General features: G+C 37.0%; 1 pseudogene; it reads left to right on the top strand.

Annotated features, from left to right (window-relative positions):
* Positions 1 to 338: 338 nt before the first annotated feature.
* LOC111738704 lies at positions 339 to 457 on the top strand (annotated as a pseudogene).
* Positions 458 to 7,471: the final 7,014 nt, after the last annotated feature.

Below are 7,471 nucleotides of genomic sequence, written 5' to 3'. Positions count from 1 at the left end.
TAATTAAACATATGCAAATCAAAACAATGAGATTATTTTATCAATTATAAAATGATTTTTTTAATGATTAAAGCTTTTGTTAAAACCTGATATGTCTGATGGCTTTCCCATTGATTGTTGGTAAACATAAAATAGCACGACATTTTTAGAGGACAGTTTGGCTATATCTATCGAAATTTTAACTATACATGCATTTGACCCAACAAATCCAATAGGGATAGCCTCCTTAGTAAATGGATGTATGTACAACAAAAAACTAGAAACAATATTAATTCTCACTAAGAAATTATGACGCCTTCTTACAGAATACTGAGCAGCTGTTAAGAGAGAAAGAATTAGTCTATAGCCACGCCACCCTGAACATGCTTGATCGCATCTGATCTCGGAAGCTAAGCAGGGTCAGGCCTGGTTAGTACTTGGATGGGAGACCGCCTAGGAAGACCAGGTGCTGTAGACTTTAAAAAAAAGAGAGAGAGAGAGAGAGAATGAATTAGATTTCATATGTTATTTTAGAAGACTCTTAAGATTAAGGCACAAGAGGTATATATGCTAGAATTTCATTTGTGTAAACAAAGAACAAGTATAGAAATAAATCTCAGTGTGTGCATAGATACAGTTGTATATGTTCACTTGCATTTGCATAAAACTTTTTTTAGAAAGACAAGCAAGAAACAGTTGAGGGATTACAGGGCTCTTTCCACTTAAGCCACTGTGTTTTCTTTTTTCATTTTACTTTATGTGGTTGCTATATTCATTTTCTTGAGTAAGTAGGTTTATATTGTCTTACATCATTATTTTCAGCCCTAGACATTAATTTCCCATTCAGTGGTGTGGGAAAATTATAACTGTTGTTATATGCATTTTAATTCATGCCCTGCCAAAACGCTAATAGATAAAGAATTCTCTGAACTGGAATGGTGATGACTGAATCGAATCGTTTTAAGAAGATTATTTTCCAAATTGTTTACAGAGAAACATTCCTAAAAGGACTGAGGACTTAGCACAGCATTAATTTCACTGCGCAAGTCTATTTTGGGTGCACCTTGTCAACAGATCCCAGTGGCTAGTTTATTTCAAATGCACAGTTAGCATATTTCGCATACTAGGAAATGATGCCAAGAGAAATCATCACCATGTCCACGGCCTCAATTCTTGGTCTACAGGAGGAGAAGTCAAATTAGAATGCAAATATATCAAGGTGGAGTTGAACACATGATTCTAGAAGTCTAGAGTCCTGACTTTAGCCTCAGCCTTGCTTTTACCTGGTGACCACTGTGCCTTACTCAGGAAGTTGTTTATGAGGATTGAATGAAGAAGTGAATGACACAACCACGGGAATGAAATGCTGTAAAAATTCTGAAGTGATACAAAAAATAAGGTCTTCTGATATATTTATGTGAAAGAAAAGCTTCCTAATTACAACCGCCCTTACTCTGCTCCCAGTTCCTACTCAGTATTACCAACTTCTGCTCCATCATCTATTCACGAAACGAGAAGAAACCACTATGTTTTCTCAGCAAGGGCCAGGACCAGACAGCAGCTACATCACACCACATCAAGCATCCAAATGAAAATGGTAAATTCTACTCGCTTTGAATTCAAAATATTCAGTAATTTGAACATACAAAACAGGCAGTAAGTATAATTTGTTTCATTCTGGTGTAAGACGTAGCACACTTTTCATGGTCTGTGGGAGACTGAAGACCCCATCAACTACATCCATCTCTCTGGGTCGGTTTAGCTGCAGTGACATTTTGGGGGCTTCCAAGGCTAAAGCACTTGGAATTCTGTCCCTCAGCTTTCATAAGGCTTTATCGAAGGTGCAGCTCCTTCCCAGAGCACTGTGTGAAAGCGGGACTCAGGTGACTAGCTTTAGCGAACGTGCCAACCCTCCCTTGGCCCTTCTGTCCTTCCCTCTCCTTTGAACAATCCAAATACAAATCTCCATTCTCTCTTGGGGCAAAAAAATTCCTTCCATCTGACAAAGTCATGTCTAACTTCTGGACTCAGAAAAAGGAGGAAATAACCTCTCTGGTTAAAAACAAACCAATAGCAAAAAACAAGAGTTGTTCATTGTCTATCAGAAAATCCTTCCCCATGTACATGGTTTTGCTCATTACATCACAGCTCAGCTTATCCTCTCCAGCCAGGTAGGAATGGTGGACAAGGTGAAGACAGATGCTGATGTTTGTTGAAAAGAATTCAGTCAGGGGAAACAAAATGAACTGAGAGGCAGTTTGTATTTACCCAACTTATTTACCCAATTTACTTCAACTCGGGTACCAAACATGGCTTGCGATTGCATCAGGCTTATTATGGTAAGAAAAAAATAATACCAGTGAAAGGACATTAACGATGCAACGTCATCAAAAGGCCAGAAGACCCGACTTAGAAAATGAACAGAAACCAGGGAAATCTAAAGACTTGGCAACTGGAACAACAAAAAATTCCTTACGGCAATAACTGTCTGGTCTATACAAAGTCCCACTGATGTGACAATGACTCCTAAGCTTCATATACCTTTGCATCTCACACTCAGAGCCCAACTTCCCACAGATAGGGACTAACCGGCTAAACCCATTTGTCTTCCTTTGGCTGTAGCGCCACCAGGGAAAGGAAGCAGATCTCTCCCAAGCAAATGAACTTCCAGGGATTCCGCCTAAATGATAAGGAGAGGATCAAAGTAAAAGGGGAGGTTAAATGATGGAGAAAATTCCATCGCTGACATTTAACCAAGTACTGATCTTTAGTAGGACCCTTCTTTTCTCCATCTCAGTTTCATCGTCTATAAATGAGAGCGTTGGACTCCATAACATTTATGATTCCTTTCAGCCCTTACAGATTCATTCCATCACGTACTGCCCCGCTTCCTCCTCTCACAGTTGGCTGTGTCTCTGAGGGCTAGATTTAGACAGAACTCACAGATAGGTAGCATTTAACCGGAGGTAAGAACACGACAATGTTGAGCAGGATTAAACTCATCATAAAGAAAAAAATGGTCTGACACCCCACTGTCATTTCTCCCTGTTTATCTGTACATTCTCGAGAGCCACCATTTATTTTGTTCAATCAGAAAAGAAAATACCCCAATTTCCTGCTTCCTTTCAAATCGGTTTCTCTGTGCTGATTCTGTTCTTAGTTCTCTTTCAGAACTAAAGTATTTGCTTCTCTGGACCAAAGTAATCATCCTGAACTTTTCAACAAATCCTCCACTTCATGGCCTTATGCACTTGAATCACCCATCTAACCAAATCTAGAAAACTCATAATTTAGTTATTAAACTACAATTTAATTATTGCCAGTTGTCCATGCATTTCCTCCTATAAAGTGTTAAACTGATTTTTTAAAATCCGTTGTTTCACTTATTTTAGGCTTTTCTTATTTTAGGCTTCTCAAGCATGACTTTATTTATTTTTTTTAATTCTGAATAAAAATTGCTTTACCACCACCATGAATAAAATTAACTAATTTTAATTGTTCACTCTTTTAGCAAAGGTTTTAGATAATTCTCTGTGATCATTTTCTGGGCCGCCCTCTCCAACTCCCCTATCATTTCCATTCAGAAAACAGGATGATCGCTCTGTAATAATTTGCTTCTCTCTCTCAGATCTTTACATGGCTCTCCAGGCATTCTCCAGTGTGTTATGCACATACTATTTTTGTTAAGTCCCACATTCTTCTTTTTTTCAGAAGGGCTGCGGTTCTTTGAGCTTTAATTATGGTGTCTTAAAAGATTCTTCAGCTGCTTTCATGCTCGTGAATTTTATACTTCCTCTTATTGCACCTTATTCACTAGATTTCTTAATTCCCCAAAATTTACTTTCTTGAAATCGGATACCTTTGTATAGCTGCATTGTTCAAACCTACGTCTTATTTTTCTCAATGTGAGTCATCTGTGGACATGGAAACCCTTTCCCCTGCCTGTCTGCTATCTTCAAATAATGATTTTTTTTTTTAGTTCCCCTTCTACCCTACTGCAAAAAGCTATATATGTATATGTTATTATTTCTTTCCAGCAATTTAGACTCCCTGAAGTTAATCGAAATACTGACATATCACTAAATGAAAAGTTTTTATTCATAATCAAAATGCTATAATAATTCTCAGCCTTCAGTTTATCCCTCAGTGAACACCTTTTGGGGAGGATCAGGCCAGAATTATCTAACAGTGCCAAACTTTGTTTTCAACGCTCAGCGATTAACTTCTTAATGAGATGCATCTAGTCTAGAAAGAAAGATTGCCTATGATCCCAATGTCTGAATCAATGGAAAAGAATTACAAAGAAAAATTAGGGTGCCAGACAAGGTGGGAATATGCACATTCAATGTACAAGCATCTACCTTTTTAAAAGCAAGTTACACATATAGAACCTGGAAGAATGGAGGTTTAAACTACTTCCTGAAACTTAGTTCTTAGAATTCTTTTGGCTCAAATGTAGGGTTATTATCATAAAAGTCGTCATGTATTCCAATCCTGTACCAACTTCAAAGCGAAATATCAACAAAGACGATCACTTTTAGACATGAGAAAGAATATCTTCATGGAGGCATGGCAAATAACATATGAATTCTGGCTGATTTGAGTAGAAAGAGAACTAGTAATTGAGGGAAAGTTTTCAACCAAAAGGATTTGAGTCCATTTGATTAAAAGTATTTTTTAGAGTCTCACAAAAGCATCCCTGAATATTAGAGTTTCTGAGGTTTATGTATCACTAGTCATTTTCCAATTAACTGTACATCCTAATACCCTGATCCTAGTTCAATGGCTTCAGTGACTGATAATTTCGCTTCTTTTCAAAACAGATATTTAAAGCTGAAGCCTTAGGACTGTGATTACTATCATTTTGAGGGTTTGGGTTTGCAATCCTGATTCTTCAGAAGCTGTTTATTTCTCCTGGGTCATCATTTTGGCATTAGGTAGCTTCCCCCAGGTAAACTTGAGTGCAATTCTGTAGATCTACTACTAGCTGGGCTTTTCACAAAAACCGATGATCCAATGCCATAACAGCTCAGTTCATTTCCCTCTTTAAAGAAAGTTATAGCACACATGAGAAATAATTATTAACTACTATATTTGCATCCATATGTTTAAAATGTTATATACACAATTTAGCAACAAATATGAAAAAAACTACAAAAAAATACAATAGGGATGAATCTTATTAAATGTCGAATCAGATAAACACGGAATGAGGAATAGTCTATTTAAAAGGAAGTGAGGACATATGCATTACAGAAGGATTATCACATATAAAAGAAGAAAAGGAAAGAAATTTTTCCAAATTAAAGGATGCCAGAGACATGACAACTAAGTACAACAACCGATCTGAGGCTGAGTTCTATATTAGAGGGAAATTTTCACTAAAAGGGGAAAAATACTGTAAACGATTTTTAAGGTCAACTAATAAAATTGGATTCTGCACAATACACTGTATTGTATCAATGTAAATTTATAAAGTTGATCACCGTACTGTGGGTATATAAGAGAATATCTTTATTCTTAGGAAAAACACACACTAAAGTATTTATGGATAATGTGCCATGATGCATATTATTAACTCTCAGTGGTTCAGAAAAATTATGTATATGTGGGGAGAGAGAACACACAAAAATAGAAAAATAAGTGAGAAAAAATGTTAACAATAGGTAAATCTGTATAAAAGGCATATGGATGTTCTGTTGTACTATTTTATTTTTGTAATTTTTAAAGATTTTTAAATTATTTCATTCCAAATTCAAAAAATATTTAACGATATACATTTCATCAAAACAAGCAAGGTTGAACCGAATACATTCTGTGCTGTTCCATTTATACAAAGTTCGTAAGCAGGAAAAATTAAACTATGTGTTTCAGCATGCATAATTCAATAGTAAAACTATAAAGGAAAGCAAGGAAATGAATGCTATGACAGGTATGTAGGTAGCATAATCCCATAATAGGATATGATAATAGGATAGTGGTTGCCGATAGCAGGGAGGGAGATTATTTAGAGAAGGGACCTGCTGGGGGCTTTGGAGGGCTAACAACATTCTAATTGCATCTTAGATGAAAATTGCATGAATATTGCTTTATGATCATTAGGCAGAATATTTACATTTTATGAGCTTCTCTGCCATGTTCTTTTTTTAATAAGGGAAAGACTAAGGGAGAGAGGAGCATCAGGTGAGAGAGGAGAAAGAGGAGAGAGAGGCAGGGAGGAAAGATACCAAGGTATAATTTATTACCTATCTTTATACTCTTTTTGATGAATGATTTGGTCTACTCCAGTCATCCTTGTCAAGACTAAGAAGAAAATGGCCCTGAATCTTATTTTAGAGCAGAAGCCCACTGCTGCTTCCAGGTCTCTGACTTCATACAAGCCAGAGCTTTAGAGCTGTCATGTATCAGGTATCACTAGATGTGGTCCAGTGAAGGACACAGACAGGTCATTGCCAGGCGAAAGATCTGTAAGGTCCAGCTGCACACTTGGAGAACATCCAGAGCAACAGGTAGACATTGGTACGAAAAAGATAAGACAAGAAACCAACAATAACCAAAGTCAGTGCTCTTACATCTTAATTCTTTAGATCTTTTCCTGTGACATAGGACTTGGCATGCACGTGTTGGAGTGTTTTATGTCTGCATGATGCTGGGAACCCATCCACAAGGCTGTGTAGTCACCTCCTGGCCTCAGCTTCACTCGAGTCTCCCACATCCTCAAGCTCCAAGGTTGCGATATTCATCAGTAAGTAGAGTGGGCAGGTGTCTTTCCTGCCTCTGCTTCACACTTGGTTCCTCCCCGGCCCCTTGCCTGACCACTGCATTTCCTTCAGGTCTCAGATGAAAGTTCACTTCTCGGAAAAGCCTATTCTAACTCCCCAATCTAAATTAAGTCTTCTTGCCATTCCAACCTTTTCCTTCATGGTATTTATCATAGATTATAATTACATACTTATTTGTGGAACTATTTACTTTCCCACCAGTCTGGAGTTCCTGAGAGCAGTATAATACCTATTTGATAACTGTTGTTTGCCCAGTTCCTAGCACAGCGTCTGGAACAGAGCACTCATATATCATTGCTGGCTCCTGAGAGAATGAAGGAAGGAAGGACAGATGTATCAACCAGCCTCTCTAACAATTTTTATTATCTCTCTCCCACAAGTAGGAACTTGACTGAATAATTTGTTAAATAATATCATTACGAATACTTCAGTAATAGTGGATTTTCATAGCAGATTTTTAATAACATTGGTAGATTCAAAGGAGATCATGTTTGTGAAATCATTTTATCATCAATTATTCTTTTCTGCTAGTTCGAAGTTCCAATATAGGAGACAGGCTCATTTTTCTTTTTCTTGCCGATGCCTACCACAGATCCAAACACATATTGGGTACACAATGAAATTTTGTTGAATGAATGAAAACTAGTTTCTTAAAGTGATTACACTTTTTAAAGAATATGTTAATACTTACGTGAACAAAAAAGAAGTTA

The sequence above is a fragment of the Pteropus vampyrus genome, unplaced genomic scaffold (assembly GCF_000151845.1).
Source record: "Pteropus vampyrus isolate Shadow unplaced genomic scaffold, Pvam_2.0 Scaffold42, whole genome shotgun sequence".
Lineage (NCBI taxonomy): Eukaryota > Metazoa > Chordata > Mammalia > Chiroptera > Pteropodidae > Pteropus > Pteropus vampyrus.
The sequence above is the reverse complement of the archived record's forward strand: the minus strand, read 5'-3'. Positions and strand labels throughout refer to the sequence as shown.